A 20,590-nucleotide genomic window follows, 5' to 3' on the forward strand; every position below is an offset into this window, starting at 1 on the left:
TAAACGTAGTAATAAAATAAATATCATGTAGATTTTTTTTTTATTCATAAGTTTTACATACAGGTACATATACCTATAAAACCTGCAAATAGAGGTTTTTACATGGTTAACTTAACTGTAACTAATGTATATACAATTAAAATGACACCATTTTGTAAGCGCAGTATTTTTCTTACATTTAGTCACAAATTGTTAGAATTGTTAGAATTTATTTAAATTGTTGTGTATTTATCTTGATTTGAATGGCTTCACGGTCTCATCACATTTCATGATGTTATGAACATCGAAGACCTTATAACTATCTCAAATCTTTGTGATATATTTTATTATGAGTACGTACTCAGCACGGCAGTACGGAGCACGTGCTCCGACGATGAGATGCGCATAACTGCTACTAGAATAAAAAAATCTAATATTTCAATTCAGAAGGTTGCAATATATTTTTATGGAATACCATTAGGATCAATAAAAAAATAGCTTCGAACAAACATTTTGTATTTACATTATTACGTATATACTGAATGTTTCTGGATTTGAAACCATTTAAAAATGGTTGGAGCAGTCTTCCTCAGGGAACTCTTCACAAGCTTTGTAGGAACGCATCAAGTGCTCAAACACGTATTTCAGTAACAAGTAACAGTTTGGCTGGCAATTATGTAACATTTTCGATACATAAAAATGACACCGAACTTATAAAAGTTCGTATTAACATTTCATTTGATAAGTTCACTAGCACACTGATCACCCCACTTTAAACGTCATAAATTCGTTAATTCCTGAGTAAATTTATGTCGTCACCATGGTTAATATTGTCACCAATGTTATGACTAACATTAAAGCATTTTTTTTGGCTGCGTCGTGTGCTGGGGACCAACCATCTGACCAAGGAGACTGTGCGCCCTCCCCGCTTCCAAGTCATAATGTAGTTAACAGCTCTGTGAAAAAAAATTTATGTTAGCTGAAGTGTCTTCGTTAGTGAAATGAACTTCACTAACATAATATTATATTATGTAACATTTTATTTGGACTTCTAATCATTTAAAGTATTTTAGCTCTCGAACCGTTTTGTCACATTCAGTCAAGATAAGCTTGAAGGAAATTAAGGAAACATTCCTATAACTTTAAAAAAATGTAACAAAAAATAACCGACTTCAAAAACACTACTCCAAAACAGTATAATATGCACTAAAAATTAGTAGAATAATAGCGTATTTTTCTAAAACTTAATAATTAATATAATGTAGTTACAATTATTGTTATTATTGGAATTGACGTTACGATTGGTGACTCAAATATCCGGATAATACATAAATAATTCGGCCGAGTATCACTAATTTTCTCCTAAGAATTGAAGAGTTCCCTTATTTCGTTATGGTTCCCATAATCAGCACCGTACCAAACTCTCATCAAAATACCCTTGGAATCCTTTCCAAGGGTAGTCCTTTCCAACAAAAAAGAATCATCGAAATCAGTAAGGTTGATATTGATTTATTCGTCCTTCCGTCCGTCGTCCGAAGTATTCTTTTAAAGTTATCTTGATTTATATTTACCTTGGGTTTCCATTTGATGTTGGCTGAGAACAATATAAATGTCTGATTGTTCTAGAGCTGGATCCTCCATCTTATCTCGAAGTTGTCTGTCTGTATATCTATCTTCATCTATTTATTAAAAATATCATAATATTAATTGTTTACTCAACGAAATATTCAATTTTATTTTAAACTTTATTTTAGAATACACTCTTACAGTTATGGTGTGCCGGTACTCTCGCGATATAACACTCTCCATGTGTTTGCTACCTGCGATGATAAATGAGCAAAAATAATAGGGTTTAAAATATGAAATTGCCGATTTATTGTAATAGGCACCTACTTCGATTTGACATAGAACATTCATGGTTTGAGATTTTTGAGTGAAACTTTTTTCACATGGTACCTAGGTAGTTCTTCTCCTAAAAAATGCGCAACATTTGATTATCAACTTTCAGTTGTTTTTTTTATTCAGCTTAGACAACAAAGATGGATACTTCGAAAATTCGAATGATTTTTGAGTACTAGTTCCGACGAGGAACTGACGCAGCAGAATCAGCTCGCCATATCAATGTTACATTTGGAGAGGAGACTGCTAATGAACGCACCGTGCGATTTTGGTTTAAGTGCTTACGTGATAGAAACTTTGATTTGAAGAACGAACCACGTAGAAGACCACCCACACAGGTGAATTGAAAGAAATGGTAGAAGCCGATCCGAGCCAAACTACCCAAGAATTAGCAGCATGGTTTAACGTTACCTTACCAACAATATTGTCTCATTTGTGTCGAATCAATAAAATAAAAACTATGAAAAATGGGTGCCTTTCGTGATTTGGACAATTTTCTACGTTACAAAAAGTTTTTTTCTCAGGAGGCTGTGCAAAATGCTTTCACACACTTTGTCTAATCCAGATCACCACAGTTCTATCGCAAAGGCATATGACTTTCCTATTAGATGGCAGCAATGTATAGATATTAATGGTAATTAATTTGATTAAATAAATGTATTAAATTAAAAAAAAATGTATTTCACTTTTCAGAACAAATCGGGAATTTCATATATTAACCCACAATATATTTTAGAATAGCTAGGATTTTTTATAAATGAGTATTTTAAAGCATTTGGATTGAGTTCTATAAAGATATTTTCCCTTAAAGTAAGTCATTAATAATGTTTATTTGAAGGTAGAGTACGGTAGAAGAGAGAAGGTAGTGCAATCCACAGTTTGCAGTCATGCTATAAATGACTGTAGTGAACAAATTTTACTTATGGACATTCTAACCAAATAAAATTGCTTTAACCATAATAATTGTGTTAGGTAATGCTTACCAAGTAGTTACTTACCATTTACTAGTAAATCACCGTCGAAAACCCAATATGAGCCGGAGATGGGGTATGCTTCTGATGTACACTGTAAGATCACTGACGAACCGGTTAGTTCCCAGATGGCTGCTTGACCAGACCAAACTGAGGGGGCGACTGTTACAAAAAGGAAACATTTTAAATGCAAGTCATCTGTCAGATTTAGGATTAGAGGAATGTACATAATATAAAACAATAATCTACCAGTGGAAAGAAGTAAAAGGCTCCTTTGCTCAGGAAGCCGGCTAGATTATGGGTACCACAACAACGCCTATTTCTGCCTTGAACCAGTATTGTGTAAACATTACTGTGTTTCGGTCTGAAGAGCGCCGTAGCTAGTGAAATAACTGGGCAAATAAGACTTATCATCTTATGTCTCAAGGTGACGAGTGCAATTGTTTAAGTGCAAAACCTTGTCCAATTAAACCCCCAGAAGACTCAAGTTTGCGCGTTTACCACTAAAAAAAACCCCATTTGTCGTATCACCGCTCTTTGACAACACTTCCCTTAAAGCCTCGCCCAGTATCGGAATACTGGGTCTTGAAATCTCGAGCGATTGCCAATTCCGTGGCCATCTGGAGGGCAAAGCCAAATTGGCTTCAAAGAAACTGGGCGTCATTAATAGAGCACGGCAATACTTCAAGCCGGCCCACATTCTAGCGCTGTACAAAGCGCAGGTCCGGCCAAACATGGAGTATTGCTGTCATCTCTGGTCTGGCGCACCCCAGTATCAGCTCGATCCATTTGACCGCGTGCAACGCAGAGCAACTCGAATTGTCGGGGACTCAGTGCTCTTTGAACGACTCGTATCACTTGGCGTTGCGTAGAGACGTCGCTTCATTGTGTGTCTTCTACCGCATTTATCACGGGGAGTGTTCCGAAGAGCTGTTTTACCTAATTCCTGCCGCCGAATTCCCCCTTCGCACGACACGCCACAAGTTAGGATATCATCCTCACCATCTGGATGTGTGACGGTCCTCCACAGTGCGGTTTACAAGGAGCTTTCTTCCACGTACTACAAAGCTGTGGAATGAACTTCCTTGTGCGGTGTTTCCGGGACGATACGTCATGGGTACCTTCAAAAAAAGCGCGTACACCCGTACGCTCGTTTGTCCTCCTATTCCATAAAAAAAAATCATAAGCAAAATGTATTTTTGTAAACATTTAGCATATTCTTGGTTTGTTCTCAGGTTATACCAAGTTTATTTGTAACACGGTTAAATGTTGTTGTCACAGTTATGGAAAGATGACGGAGCTTTAAATAATTCCGTATTTTATGTCCATATTATTTTCAATAGGTCTATCTCTTCCGCATGTTTCGTTTTTTTTTTTTTATGGAATAGGAGGACAAACGAGCGTACCGGTCACCTGGTTTTAAGTGATCACCGCCGCCCACATTCTTTTGCAACACCAGAGGAATCACAAGAGCGTTGCCGGCCTTTAAGGTAGGTGTAAGCGCTTTTATGAATATGTTCGTTATATATTTTGATAAAGTTTTGCATATTTATCTACCCACTGGCTTCATCCGCTCTGACAATGACTATTGAAAATATCTCGTAGAGAAATAGTAACCGAACCAACGAACGGTATATGAAATTAATTATTAATTTTAAAATTAACTGTTGTGATAAAAGGATTGAGGGTTTGTTATGTTTGAAGATACTTAAATATAACAGGCCAGGTTGAATGAAATGGACTATTTGTTACAATACTTTGTATTGAAGATAGTAAAACTATTTTCCTAATAATTTTATTTGTTAAGTAAAACACTTTCAAATGTTTAAAACGCTTGTAATTGTAACTATATTATTCTTTTTATATGAGTTTTTACACTTTCAGGGGGACTCCTCTGTGCTCTGAAAAGATTGTGTTAAATAAAATAATAATAAAAATGTAACTTTTACTTAAAAAGTAATGTAAAAACACAGTTACAGTTACACGTGTTTTAATCATTTAAAAGTCTTTTATTTATATGTGTAACACGTTAATCAAAGAAAATACACAATTTATTTTAATTGACATTATATCAAAGGAATCCAAAAAGGTTTTGTTCCCTTCCCTTTAAACACCAAAACCTCCATTACCTACTCTAAATCTCGACCCTCTAATAGTCGAAATAATCAACAAGTCATTTGCCTTTAAGCCATTTTGGTACATATTTTCCCTCCATAACTCGCAAACATTAAATTTTACCACTGTATCTTGAACATAGCAATGTTTCATAATACAACCTTCACAACTCGATTATATGAGACTTATTACCTCTATACTTCGAAGAAAAATAAGTTACCGACCTTAAGAATTTGCCGACAGTTTAAGTTCATCATTGTTTCTTAGAAATCAATGGAGGAGTTCATTCAGTGTCAGGTGTTCAATTTTATTATTTTTGATTTCTCAACCTCTTTATTTCAAATCAAAATCCGCGTAAGTCGAAATTGCCTAAGAGTCGAAAACTCTATATCTCGATATTTTAGGCTTCTCTTTTGATCAAAAAGTTCTACTGTATCAGAAAGCTTCAAGTAAGCAAACAATTAACAGATATATTATTTAAACATTCATGTCGTCGTTTATTAATTAATAAATTTACTAACGGAGGGTGGATAAAATTAGGTAATTCACATCGGTATAACTTTTTTAAACTTTAACATAAATTTTTTTTTCGATGTCTATTTATTTTATTTTTTAAGGGTCCAAATAGTAAGTCGGTAGGTACCATAATTTATTCAAATTTTAAATTTAAGAAATTTTTTATTGCTACTGCGGCTATAACGTTGAAATTTATAATGTTTAATACCGGGTCTGTACACTTCTTAAATATTAATAGTTTTTGAGTAATTAACGAAAAACAATGGACCATTTTTTGCTTTAAGTATATACATATATACTTTAAGTATGTATGTCTGTGCTCAATAACTATAACTATGTTGTTACTTATTAATATACCTACATATTTTTTTTATAACACGTGTAAGGTATTTAGTAATTGACATTTGTGTATTTTGTTGCATCACTTTGCATATTATATTGTAATTGAAATAATTTGTAAGATTAATTTGAAAATAAGAATCTGTAATAACATTCTGCTCGAGATACATTTTACTAAAACTTATTTTTAGGATCTTGATCAAGTATTTATAGTTTTTTGACTTTTTAACTAGCGTATGTACATTATATTATCATAAAAGAAAATAATTTTCAAAAATTTTTGGTGGACATTTTGAATTTTGCCAATTTGGTTTTAATTATTTATTTATATCTCAGTCGAGTGGATGGACAGTTCCCATTAGATATGCTTTAGGCTTAGATAATTTATACGTCTAGATAGAATATCTTGCTATGCCAGGAATATTAGTTAAGTGTGCGTGACAAGCTACGTCTTACACTCGCGATTTTTATGACACTTTGTGTTAGTGTGCGTGAATTGCTCAAAATAGAGGTTAGTTCTAAAGTATATTTTTTTCGACGTTTTCAGAGCTGTCATAGTCTATCAAGACGTATAAATGACCTAATAGGCTTAGGTTGACCTAGCCCTTAGGTATGCAACCACATTTGATCAACATCTAACGGCCGTTTTCAATAATCTATCTATCCCTAACGCCCTAGAAGTAGACAAATCTATCTTTTTCGCTTACTTACATTTCAATAACCTATCTATAGATAACATTGGACAATAACTAATAATATAACTATATTGGACATAACTATGGATAGATAAAATCATAACAGTTATAACAGTTTCTAGGAAATTCAATTACGTATATACTTATATATGTACAAAGTACATACATAGAAGTATCAAGTATATATTGAGACATTAGAGTTAAAATGTTTATTTCTTAAAATTTTGTTCTCAATGATTTTTTACGGTACTTCGTTACTATACTTGGTTATAAATAGCACGAATAGACCTTTGGTGCAGCACAAAGATGATATAAATATCGGCATCAGTGTTCCATAGCAATATACCATAGGACATAGTGCTACGAAAAAAACTAAATCAAACTAGTCGCGCCGTATCTTTAACAGTTAATTGTCTAATCTTTTTAACCGTGTATACTAACTAAGTCAACAGTGCGATGTCGTGCTGAGCAAGTGTAATTCCGTTTCATCGTAATATTTTATTCAAAAAGAAGTATATAAACAGTAAAAACTTGATAAGAAGTGTGTTCTTTATGTTAATTAATATCTAAGCTGAACTACTAGTGCTATTAAACATAAAATCATTTAGTTTAGTGCTTATTTTGAAGTATTCAAACATGAAATCTTGTGATTGATATTGTTGTGAGGTGACATTGTGTGTCCTTCAGCTAATAAGTTCAATGACCTCAGTTAATGTTGTGGCCAGTAGTGCAATATCGGATGCCTTATTTCAACATTTGCACTCAAGACAGTTTGGCATTGCGGTATTCAAGACTGTCCAAACTTAAACAGTTGAAAGTCCGTGGTTCAAATCTCGGCCGTGAATAACATTTTATTATTTTATTTATTTTAGTATATTCACATTATAAATAAAATATGAAGTTTGCGTGTTGCAAGTTGACAACAGGAAGCAATGGTGAGATTATCACTTGCACTAAATGTAGACAAAATTATCATGTTCAGTGCCTCTTTGCAACTGATAATAAAAAGGAATTAAAAAATGAGTTGAAGAAGCATTGGATGTGCCCGGAGTGCTCTTTAATGTTACACAGGCAAACAAACAACTATAATACCCCTAAACGTAGTAGTGGTGTCATTAATAAGTCAAATGAAAATATAAATTTTAAAAGAGGTGGTAGTTTATTTTCGCGTATTCACGTGGACACGTCATGTGAAGAAGCCGAAAATGATAACAATTTACTGGAGTTGATTAAGACGGTTGTCACATCGGAATTTTCAAGCTTGAAGGATGAATTTAAATCAGCACTTGTTCCACTCAAAGATGAATTAATATCGATTCGACAGGATTTCAATTGTATAAAGGAATCTTTGGACTTCTTTAATTCAAAATTTGATAGTTTAATTTTACGTATTGAAAAATGTGAAAAAGAATTAAATCAGCATAGTGAAAAGTTATCTGAGTTTGAGGAAGTAAAATCTACAATGCAATCAATCCTTACAGAAAACAATAATCGAATATTGAAATCTATGGAATTCCTGAACATAAAAATGAAAATCTGTATTCTATTTTACAAAATGTTGCCAGCAAAACCTCCATTAAAATTGATCCCAGCACCGACATTGATTTTATCACCAGAGTTGCCACCAAAAACAAAAATAAGGATGCTAAAAAGTGTAAACCTATCATTGTGAAATTTTTAAGTCGATGGAAAAAAGATGAATTCCTTGCACAAGCAAGAAAACTAAAGATAAAGGGTAATGATTTAGGTTTTTCAAACAATTATAATAATGTTTACTTTAACGAGCATCTAACAAGTTCAAATAAAACCTTGCTGCTATCTGTAAAAAAAATAGCAAAGGAGAAGAATTATAAATATGTTTGGATAAAAAATTGCAGTATAATGTTAAGACGTTCCGAAAATAGCGCTGTACTAAATATATGTAATGTGAATGATTTAAACAAAATTGTATAAGGATTACTTATATATCTACCTATGGCACATCATGTTACGGAGTCTTTTTGTTTTCCTGCTATAGTTGTTTATATCTTTATAATGCATTTCGCTCAATTTTAATTTTTAACATTTGTGAAGGCATTTGTGTTTATAAGTTATCTTTTAAATGGGTTTTTAGTCGCGGAATCTATTTAATGTATGTTATTATAGTTATTTTTTATATTTATTATGTAATATATTATAATTTTTCTTTTAATACCAGGCAAATATTGAATAGTGGAGTTATAATTATTATTTTACAGAATTTTTTGTACGTAATTATAAACTTTTTAAATCATGGGATATAATTTAAACATTTTGTACCAAAACGTACGAGGCTTGCGTACCAAAACTAATAAGTTCTTCAGGGCAATGTTGCATGGGGAGTATGATATTATCTGTCTTAGCGAAACGTGGTTGTATGATGGTATTTTTGATTCCGAACTCTTTGATTCAAGATACACTGTCCATAGATGTGATAGAAATTATAATGTACGTGGTGACAAAATGGGCGGCGGTGTACTTATCGCCTTAAAGTCTAACATAACAGTTCGTTCGTCGACATCCATTCAATTGAGCAACTTTTCAGCTGAAATAGTGAAAGTAACAGTATCGTTGATGTCTACTGCAATAACCAGGTCACTTCATATATATTGCTGCTATTTCCCTAATATTAACCATCATTGTGAGAGGCTTATTGATTTCTTTGAATTGGTTTCGGATGAGAAGCTAAATTATCCTAACGATAGTTTCTTGGTGTTGGGTGACTTTAATGTTCCGACTGCGCAGTGGGATAGGAATGACAATGTCATGATCCTGTGTAACCTTTGCGACGATAATAGTCTGGTGTATGCCTTGGCCAACTTTATGAATTTTGCTGATCTGAGGCAATTTAATTCAGTTCATAATGTCAATGGCAGATTTTTAGATCTTGTTTTTAGTGACTGCCACTGTTCCGTTAGTCGTTGCACTCAACCGCCTGTTAAAGAGGATGCACATCACCCAGCTCTGGGAATATTATTTTCTATCCAGAACTTACGATTAATTAAGCCAAATGCTAGATTGATTCGACTTTTTCAACGTGCTAACTACGAGGAAATCAATAATGCACTGTCCGAAATTAATTGGTTTGAATTATTGGATGGCCGTGATATCTTGGATGCAGTAATGTTTTTTATGAAATTATGCATAAAATTGTAAATGATTTTATTCCAGTCAAAATTTTAAGAAGTACCCATAAGTTTCCCTGCTAGTACCCTAGATGCTCAATAAAAGTTATTAAAGAAAAATTAAAGTATCATAGGAAATGGAAAATTTATAACAAAATTTATGATTATGATACGTTTAGTCTGTTGCGTGATCGCGAAAAAAGGTTACAAACTAAATATTATGACTTGTATATTTCAAATTCTGAAAACAAAATAAAAAATTGTAGCAAATTCTTTTGGTCATTTGTCCGAGCGAAAAACTCTTCTAGTTATATCCCTGATATTATGAATTTAAGCGAATTAACGGCAAGTGATGGAAATGATATTTGTTCCCTTTTTAGTAAATATTTTGAATCCATTTATGAGTCACCTGTCTTAACCTACAATAATAATTGTGTAAGTGCTTCGAGTAAGTATAGCTCTGTTAGCATTGGATCAGTTTCACTTTCTCCTATTATTAAGAGATACCTCAGTAAACTTTATATTAATAAGGGAAGTGGGCCAGATGGCTTGCCTCCTATTTTTTTGAAGACGTGTCGTACCTCTCTATCTCTTCCTCTTTATTTATTATTCCACAAATCTATTTGTAGTGGCGTTATGCCTCAACTGTGGAAACAAAGTTATGTGGTACCAGTTTTTAAATCAGGTGACAAGCACAATGTGAAAAATTACAGACCCATATCCAAATTATGTACTATTGCTAAAATTTTTGAAAAAATTATATTCGATTGTGTTTTTCCTATTCTACGACCCAGTATTATTCCTCAACAGCATGGTTTTGTAAGCAATAAATCTGTGGAGTACAACTTATGTGAGTTTGTTCATCAGGTAACTACTGCAATGGATCAAGGCTTCCAGGTGGATGTTGTGTATACCGACTATTCAAAAGCTTTTGATAAAATCTGTCATCTTATCTTAATTCGTTTTTTTTTTTTTTTTGAGAGGAGGAAATACTGTTACGTATTACGCCACGGAACAGGGCGTAATATGTCGGACTCGAGTGTCCGCGTAAGCAGACACCCCATTCCGACTAAAACCTCCTCTATGCTGTTAGCCAGGCTTTTACAGCGACATAGGACAAGGGCCGTGGAGGCCGCAAAGACTACGCAACAACAGTCGCGGGGCGTCTCCTAAGGAGACTCGAACCTCAGACCGGCTGTGTGCTTGTGGGAAGGAGAGAGAATGAAAATGAAGATGAAAGATGAAAAGGTGATAAGAGCACACTCGCCGGCGAGTGTGGTGATGTTTTGTGTAATGTATGTAAGTGTGTATGTATGTGTTTATGATTGCATGTATGTGTGTTTGTATGTATGTACGTAGTGTAAATGTTTGTGTGCATGTATGTTTGTGTTTGTGTCTGTTTGTGGAGTGTGTTTGTGATTGTGTAAGTGGTGTATGTCAGTCCGTCAGTCAGTCCGTGTGTGAGTGTAGTGAAGCGATTACAGGACGAGGACTAACGTCTCGTCGGGTATCAAAACAATGTGTGGTGTATCTAGGGTGCGAGCCGCTGGCCATCGTCAGAGTGACGAGTGCCAGTGGTTTGCGGTGGTTGACCGCGCCTACGCCTGCGAAGGCGGTGTGTGCGTGTCTGTGTCGGTGTTTGTGTGGGTGTCGCGTTCGCGATGGTGATGTCGTCATCCGGGTCTACCGTTACTTGTCTGGGACGTCTTATTGGGTTGAGACTATGGTGAAGGGGGGTGTACCCGCATGCCTTCCTAACCAAGATGTTGGGATGGTTAGGCGCCTTGTCAAAGAAGCGTCGCGAGATCTCTTTAAAGTGTTGAGCTATTGTCGGAAGCTCTAGGTCGCGGTGAAGGTCAACGTTTCGGATGAACCACGGGGCTCCGGTTGCCATGCGCGTGAATTTATTTTGAACTACTTGCAAACGACGTAAGTAGATCGGTCGGGTGTGCGCGAAAACGACGCTTGCGTATGACAGTATGGGCCGTACGATGGTTTTGTACAGCGTCACTTTGTGTTTGAGCGGAAGTTTGCTTCGCCCACACACAAGTGGATAAAGGCGACTGAGGACAAATCGGGCTCTATTGCATACCGTATCAATATGTTTCATGAAGTTCATATTGCTGTTGAACGTGACTCCTAAGTATTTGTAATCCTTCACCCACGCTATGGGTGTTTCATACAGTTTAATAACGTCGGTCGGTTGTTTTTTAGCGCGGATGCTATTCGCGTTACCGAAGAGTACCGCTGCACTCTTGGTGGGGTTCACTTCAATCCGCCATTTTCTGAACCAGTTGCCTAGTTCATCGACGGCGGCTTGAAGCACTTTAATGTTCTTGCTCAAGGTTGAGCGGTTGGAGCCGAAGTAGAGTGCCGTGTCGTCAGCGTACTGAGCGAGCTGGACACTCGGAAACTTGGGAATGTCGTTCGTGAAGAGAGAGAAAAGAGTGGGAGAGAGGACCGAACCCTGTGGCACGCCAGACCTGATGGGTCTGGGTGAGGATAGGGTGCCCTCTACTCGATATCGGAAGGAGCGATCGGTAAGGTAGGCTCGAATGATGCGCACGAGCCTGTCTGGCACTCCCAGTTTATACAGCTTGAATACTAAGCCGTTGTGCCATACCTTGTCGAAGGCCTTCGCGACATCAAAAAACACGGCTGCCGTGGTAGCGTGAAATTGACGCCGTATGAGAATGTACTCGGTGAGTCGGTGAGCCTGCTGGGGACACGAGTGAGCGGTTCTGAATCCGAACTGTATGTCTGGTATCAGGTTAAGCTCCGCAATGTAATGATTAAGACGCGCGAGAATTAATCTTTCGTAAAGTTTCCCGATCGAGTTAATTAAGCTAATAGGCCTATAGCTACTCGGATTAGCTTTAGGTTTATTGGGTTTTGGGATACCGATAACAATGGAATCCTTCCATTGTTCGGGGAACGCGCTATTAGATAATAGAATATTAAAAATGGTAACCAATAAAGTAATAAGAGTCGAGGGTAGGATTTTAAGAACCCTATTGTTTATAGTGTCGGGCCACGGGGCCTTCTTGGAGTGAAGCTCCTTAATGATTAGCTTCACCTCTTCGTAAGAGGTGGGTTTTATTACATCGCCTGAAGGGCTCAGAGCGGAGCGACGTTCAACTTCACGATCAACTTCGTCAAAGTGTGTCGGGTCGGCTGCTGCATTTGGAGAGCACTGACTCTCGAGACTATTGGCGAGGCAATCAGCCTTCTCATCGTCATCGAGCGCCGGCTGCAGTCCCGGTCTGTCCAAAGGAGGCATGACAGTGGGCGGCTCCTGTTTGAAGGCAGCTTCCAGAAAGCCACATGTGATGGCTTAAGGTTGCCGAGCAAGCGGTCCCAACGTTCGCCGCGGAGTTCCGCGATACGTTCCCGTACCACCCGCTGTAGGTAGCGGAGGCGGCGCCTATTCTCGTCCGACGGATACCTGTCGTAAAGTCTAGTGGCTCTGTGCTTCTGTGTGAGTAAGTTCCTGACCTCTGGAGGCAGGTTTAGGCGATGCGGTTGCATCGTCGGAACCTGCCTGGAGCAGGCCTTGATCCTATTCTGTAAGTGTGACGTCACATGAGAGATAGCACTGTGAGCCGTGTCGACCGAGTCGCTGACGTCCGGTATACGGTCAAGGTCGTCGGACTTGATAGACTCGAGATCCTTTTCCAGCCGTTGCCAGTCGATCACTGTTTTCGTCGGTGGTTGAAAGTTAACCGGTGGGCCTAGATTTAGGACGACGGGTCGGTGGTCTGACTCTAATTCGTGAAAAACCTCGATTGAATTTACATTGAGCGTTACGTTTTTAAGTAACGCAACGTCTAGAATGTCGGGTCGGTGCGCGACGTTATCCGGATAACGTGTTGGTTCGTCGGGTGCTATTACTGAAAAGTTCAGCGTGTCTGTGAGAGAGTCTAATAAAATTCCGTTTCTATTTGTGGCTCTACTGTTCCAGCTGGAGTGTTTGGCGTTAAGATCGCCGCCCACTATGACTGCGGCCCCGTGGCCGAGTAATGCTTCTATATCTGTGTCTAATATTTGTTTGTTCAGCGGAAGATAAGCTGAAATAACAGTGATCGGCTGGTGATTCGCCATACTGACCCGGATGGCAGAGGCCTCGATGTTAGTGAGGACCGGAGGATCTATAGGTATACAGTGTAGAGACCTTTTAAGATAAATGAGGGTGCCGCCCATACGGGTGGTGCGATCATTCCTAACTAAGTTATAATTAGCGATACGCGGATCGCGTATACGTGGTTTTAGAAATGTCTCTTGCACTAAGAATAGGTCTAATTGATGTTCGTGAGCGAACTCCTTCACCAAGTCTAGTTGAGGCTTAAGGCCTTGGGCGTTAAAATACGCTATACGGAGCGTATGTGGTTTAACCCGTCCGCTTACGTAATTAGGCATCGCGAATGTTGTTTTTATACTTTAGCCCTATATCGGTGAGGGCACGGAATATTTTGCCGTTGTCTGCCCTAACTTGCAGGAGCGACGGCGGGTCTTCCCGGACAGCATCGAGCCTGCTGGCCAGGGCTGTTATTTCATCAATGTCGAACATCTCTGACAGTTCGAACATGAACGCAAAGGTGCTGCCACCTTTGTTACCTGTTGCCGCGGACGCGGGCGCCGGTGGCCTCGGTCGCGGGACCGACGCCGCCGGGCGGGACGCTAGCGGAGGCCGGAGGGGCGCAGGTTTGAAGGTTGGAGTGAACTCCACCTTCTCTGCTCTGCCTTGGCTGGCGGCGCCCTGGGTGACGCTTGTGTTTGGGTGCCTTGGGACACCCGCGATAGCTCGCGGGGTGCCCCTTCTCCCCGCACAAGACGCAGGCCGGGGGCTCCGCGCATTGCGCTGGTCGAGGGCACTCTGGCGTGCCGTGTTTCCCGAGGCACTTCACACACCTCGGGGTGTGTTCGCAATTGCGTGCCGAGTGCCCGTATAATTGGCATCTGTGACACTGACCGGGCCCCCCGCGGTTGCGAGGAGCTTCGGTACGGATGCCCTGAAGGGAACAAACCGATTTAAAGTTGAAAAGGTCGAGGACTACGAGAACCATGTTAAATGGTTGTTTATTGTTGGTTCCGCGCATACGGTGCACCTCGTGTACAGGGTAACCCTGCTCTTTGAGGTCCGACAGAATGTCGGCCTCGTCTAACTCTTTGGGGACGTTCCTAATAACGACCCTCAGACGCTTCTCCTCAGGCAGGGCGTACGTGTGGAAACCCACACTCAGCTCTCTAAGAAGAGATGTCAGGGCGCGGTGGTCCGCTACCTCTCTGGTCTCTAGTTTGATTAGAGATTGGTACGCCCTCGCCTGGAAGGAGAGCGTCTTCGGGATCCTATTTTTGATGGCTAACCATCGGCCTCGGTCCCCTATAAAAATAGGAGGCGGGCGCTTGGTCGGAGGCGGTACGCGGGCTTTAGCGGGCGCGGGCGCGGACGCGGGAGCGGAGCCAGTCGTGGCCGCAGCTTTCTTCGCGGGTGTGCCATCAAGAGAAAGCGATTCACGACCGCGCTTCTTCTTGCGACTGACGGTGATGAAGCCGTCAGTATCCGACGCGACACTCTCCGCTCTCGACGGTAGAGCGGTTTCCGGCTGGGCCGGTGAAGCACTGGAAGCCTGAGGGGCTTCCGTGCGGTCAGGACTGACCGCGGGGACCTTAGGGGTCGCCTGCGCGTCAAAGTACGCCTGAAGGACAGGCGGACGGGCTGATCGGGTGATCACTTTCCTCAGTTTGACCGAGGCCACGGAACTTGCGTCGGACGCATTACCTATATCCATTTCGGATTCCCCGTCGGAACTCGAAACGTCGGATGATGATTTATATTTTTTGGATTTGGATTTGGCTGTCTGGATATTTATCGTTTCCTTAATTAACGGAGCGATCTTCTCCGTAAATAACTCATCTAGCAGGGCGCGTAGAAGGCCCTTGTCGGCAACCATTGGTGAAGCCATGGCTGTTTTTAATTAGGTTAAGCGGGTGACAACCCCCGCTGCCCGAGTCAGGCAGAGGGGGAATATGATAATAAAGTGGACAACTATAGTTTAGTTGTGCACTTGCACATTAATAAAATACTATTAATATTAATAAAGTATGCAAAATTAAAAGAAATTAATAATAATAATTAAGCCTAAGACTTAGCTTTGCTGGATGTAGACTGGCTGGGCCGGAACTCCGATGCACGCTGTGCAGGCCCCCACGGAGAAGACACACACGGCACGATCTGCAACACTCACAACACACACGATTAGCGTGCAGAATCGCGAAACACAGCACAGGTGCTAACTAACACGATCGTAAAACCGGGTAATTAACACTTATAATAACTAAGCTACGTTCCGCGACACGTAACAGGTGCGAGACTCAAAGAGTCCCGAACAATAGCGCGCGATAACAATAGCTAGCCCAGGTGGCCTGAGCAGATAGTGCGATAACGCAGGTAATAAAAATATTCGAAGGAGGACAGATAACGCGGCACGTGTGCTCGCGTTGCCTGCCTGAATCGAACTGTCATCTTAATTCGTAAAATTTAAGAACTCGGTATACATGGCGACCTGCTCCGTTGGCTTACTTCATACCTCAGGGATCAAAGCCAGGCTGTTACAGTTAAAGGTTACTGCTCTACGTTCGTGCCTGTTACTTCTGGTGTTCCTCAAGGATCTCATCTTGGACTCCTTTTATTTAACCTATACATAAATGACATTATTGCAGTATTTAAACATTCTTCAATTCTTCTCTATGCTGATGATATGAAGATATATAAAACAATAAGTATACCTTCGGATTGTAGCTTATTACAGGATGATTTGAATGAATTGTGTAAATATTGCAATGATAATCTCTTACAACTTAATATTAAAAAATGTAACGTAATATCTTTTTCTCGCAAAAAAAATGCTATTAAATTCAAGTACACTTTAAATAAAAATCTTATTGAACGGGTTTCATGGGTGAGAGATTTGGGCGTTCACCTTGACTCCTCGTTAACCTTTATTCACCACTATAGATGTGTGACTGCAAAAGCCTATCGCATGCTTGGGTTTGTTCTTAGAGTCAGTAAAGATTTTAAACATATTACCACCTTGATTCTTCTATTTAATGCATTTGTGCGTTCTTTACTTGAATTCGGCTCGGTAATTTGGAATCCTCATTACAATGTCCATATTCAAGAAATAGAGAAAATTCAAACGAAATTCTTAAAGCATTTAAAATTTAGGTGTTCCGCTATCGATCAATATGTCCCTAACTTAATCTCTCTGGAAAAACGTCGTAAGGTAAAGGATCAAACATTTCTGCTAAAATTACTTCATAATATGATTGACTCTCCACTTCTTCTTAATTGCCTTAATTTCCGATGTCCAAGACGATCTTCGCGAATTAAATCTTTATTTAATTTACATACTACACGTACTAACTATGCACAAAATGCCTTCATTCATCGTTCTTGTTTTTTTTTTTCTTTTTTTTTATGGAATAGGAGGACAAACGAGCGTACGGGTCACCTGTTGTTAAGTGATCACCGCCGCCCATACTCTCTTGCAACACCAGAGGAATCACAGGAGCGTTAAATTAAATTTGTTTAGTATACAACAAAGAATTCTGTTCAATTGATTACTTTTCAGGGTCGATACAGAAGTTGATTGAACAAATTAAGAAAATGTCTTAGTTTTAATTAATTCTCATTAGTATTATATATAATAAATATTGCATCTCTTATTAACTTAAAAATGTATGCTATTATTATTAATATTATTACTAAAATCATATATAATTTTCTATAAATATTTTGTTATTTTCAATTCAATATATTTAATTAATATTTATTATTTTCATTATAAATAGGTACTTTTAAATTGTAATTAATTTGCTCGCATTTTTCTATGTACTATTTAATTGTGGAAACTTTTATTGGTCAGTGATTTATATTTTAAGTTTTATTTTTTAAGTGTATTAAGTTGTACTGTTTGTTTCCCGAATAAAATAAAATAAATAAATAAGTCTATTGGCCAATCCCTCCTTTAATCCTTTTAATTAAAGTGTTACTTAACAAATTAGTTAGTGGAATTATATTGGAGCTTAACACAAAACATAATTGGAAAACGGCATTGGTTAGTTAGTTTGTAATAACATGTAACGTTAAATTTCTCAAATGTGATAACTGTATCTGTAATCTAACGTATTTATCAAGGAATCGTAGTGAGACGATTTTTCTAAATTAATTAAATGTACTTTTAACATCTTGTTGTCAATATATTTAAGAAGTAGTCTATTCTAAAGATACCTTTTTAGGGTTCCGTAGCCAAATGGCAAAAAAGGGAACCCTTATGGATTATTCATGTCTGTCTGTCCGTATGTAAGTCACAACCACTTTTTTCCGAAACTATAAGAACTATACTGTTGAAACTTGGTAAGTAGATGTATTCTGTAAACTGCATAAGATTTTCATACAAACATAGAAAAAAAATTTTGGAGGTTCCCCATACTTGGAACTGAACACAAAAATTGTTTTTTCCTCAAACCCATACCTATCTATAGATAGGTCTTCAAAATGATATTGAGGTTTCTAATATTATTTTTTTTAACTGAATAGTTTGCGTGCGAGACACCTCCAAAGTGGTTAAATGTGTGTAACTGTAAGCCCCTTGTAACTATTAAAATAAGAGAATGATAAACTAAAAAAAAATATGGTGTACATTATCATGCAAAAGTTCCACTGAAAACTGGTTTGAACGATCTAGTAAGTATTTTTTTAATACGTCATAAATCGTACACCGCAATTTACCTTTCATTCAATCAACTCAAATAATATTATTATTAATAAAGAACTTTTTTAATATGTTAAATGCCGGAACGGAACCCGTCATGAGCGAGTCTGACTCACAACTGGCCGCTTTTTGACTTTTCTGTTTGTGCAAATTACACATTTTATAGCTAATCATGATAAATATTGCACATAATAAGTATATGCTAATTAAGTTGGATAACGAAGAACAAAATAAAAAAATACAATAAAAAATATTATGGAACACTTTTCATTAATTAATATTAAAAAAAATTGTAAATCTTCACTAAAACGATGTTTTGAAATAGACCTACCTACTGAAGTTGAACTGCGGAACAACACTGACACTCCAAGTAACGTAATTATTACAGTAGCACTTAACATTGTTCAAATTTAAATAATTCACTAACTGAAACCCGATCGAGATAAGTTCGTTCGTAATTATTTTGTTTCACGAATAATATTCTCGGTGCACGCTCGAACATCAACTGTCGGAGAGAATTTCGCTTCTCAAGGATCGGGTGTCGCGCATGCGCTTCTTTCTAACTATACTTACATGCAAAAACTTTTCTTCATACTTCATGGTATCTCGCTTCGTTTAAGATAATATTTACGTTGTGTCAAAAAGAAGTATATTACGAAGCGGGACTCGAACCCACTACCTCTCGAGTTTTGTGTGAGTGCTCTTCCAATTGAGCTAACCGTTCGACTGACATATCGTCATAAAATCTTGTATACTACAACAAAGTTGAATAAAGCATTCTTTAGATTTGCAAGAGCGACATCTCAAGAATATTGGGGTTGAGCAGGTTATCAATTACTGTAAAGTAGATTCTGTAGATGAAACCATAACCTGAGAGTTGAACAATGCATACGAGATTTAATGACGATACGTCACTTGAATGGTTAGCTCAGTTGGAAGAGCACACGCACGGAATGCGTCAGGTCGTGGGTTCGAGTCCCACGTCGTTCATAAAATTTTGATTTCAAATTTTATTAGTGTATTAATCCTTGAAGTGAGGGTTATCGCTTTAAAAACATAACAATTTTTTAGAAGGAAATACTGAGACATGATTACGAGACCAGATATTTAGTAATACTGAAGATTGTACTTGAGACATAAGTCATGTCTGACTGTCTTATTCTGTAATGTTAATGTTAAATTTGTATCTATGAATGCATCGTTAGAAGAAATATATGTTGAGTACTTTTTATGTTTTTAATTTATTTTTTTTGGGAAAAAAGGAGAACAAACGAGCGTACGGGTCACCTTGTGTTAAGTGATCAACGCCACCCACATTCTCTTGCAACACTAGAGGAATCACAGGATCGTAGCCGGCCTTTGTTTAATTTGGTTCACGTAGTCAGGCAGTAAGTACGCACGGTGCCCACGCCAGCATAACTTATAACAGAAGAGTCACGAGCAAACATTTCACCCACATATACATGCCATACGCGGATTGTAATCCAAAATTGCCTTCTTTAAGCTTCTGCCGCTAAAAGGTTAGATCTACTTTAAAGTGGTTATAACTATAATTAAGTAGGTTTAATACCGAGGTATTTTCTTAACTTCTGATATTCCATCATCTACGTAAATAAAGATATTCATAAAATGAAAACTAGTGGGCCAAATTATGTTAAAATTTTATTCCTACAATTGTCAAACGCCGGTATCAAACTAAAGAAAAATCACGAAAATCAGGTCATATAATGTCAGTGTAATCGGTGTACATACATAAAAAATACGAATCGAATTGAGAACCTACTCCTTTTCGAAGTCGGTTAATGAGTAGCACCTTCCTTAAAGGCCGGCAACGCTCTTGTGATTCCTCTGGTGTTGCAGGAGAGTGTGGGCGGCGGTGATCACTTAACACCAGGTGACCCGTAAGCACGTTTGTCCTCCTATTCCATAAAAAAAAAAAATAAAAAAAAAATAGGAACGTTCTAGGTTGGTGTATTATTATTTCACGAATTTATAAGTATTAAAGGATTTATTTAATGTTTAAGATGCGGGGGTGAGAAACATAGTTAGTAAGCAAGAGCTAATTGTATAGGACTCGAGCAGAGAGAAAGTTACCTTCGATGTACGATAGACCTCTGTCCTTTAACTCTGTAATTTTTCTTAAATAAACACCACTTAAA

At 38.0% G+C, this 20,590-nt stretch overlaps 1 long non-coding RNA gene across 1 annotated transcript; it reads right to left on the reverse strand.

Annotated features, from left to right (window-relative positions):
- Window positions 1–408: 408 nt before the first annotated feature.
- LOC126975702 (uncharacterized) lies at window positions 409–18,912 on the reverse strand. Its single transcript, XR_007731779.1, has 4 exons — window positions 18,763–18,912; window positions 2,877–3,011; window positions 1,551–1,658; window positions 409–935 (listed from the first exon to the last, which is right to left on the reverse strand). It is a non-coding gene; the product is annotated as an uncharacterized LOC126975702 (long non-coding RNA).
- Window positions 18,913–20,590: the final 1,678 nt, after the last annotated feature.

Source organism: Leptidea sinapis, chromosome 37 (genome assembly GCF_905404315.1).
Source record: "Leptidea sinapis chromosome 37, ilLepSina1.1, whole genome shotgun sequence".
In the NCBI taxonomy this organism is placed as follows: Eukaryota; Metazoa; Arthropoda; class Insecta; order Lepidoptera; family Pieridae; genus Leptidea; species Leptidea sinapis.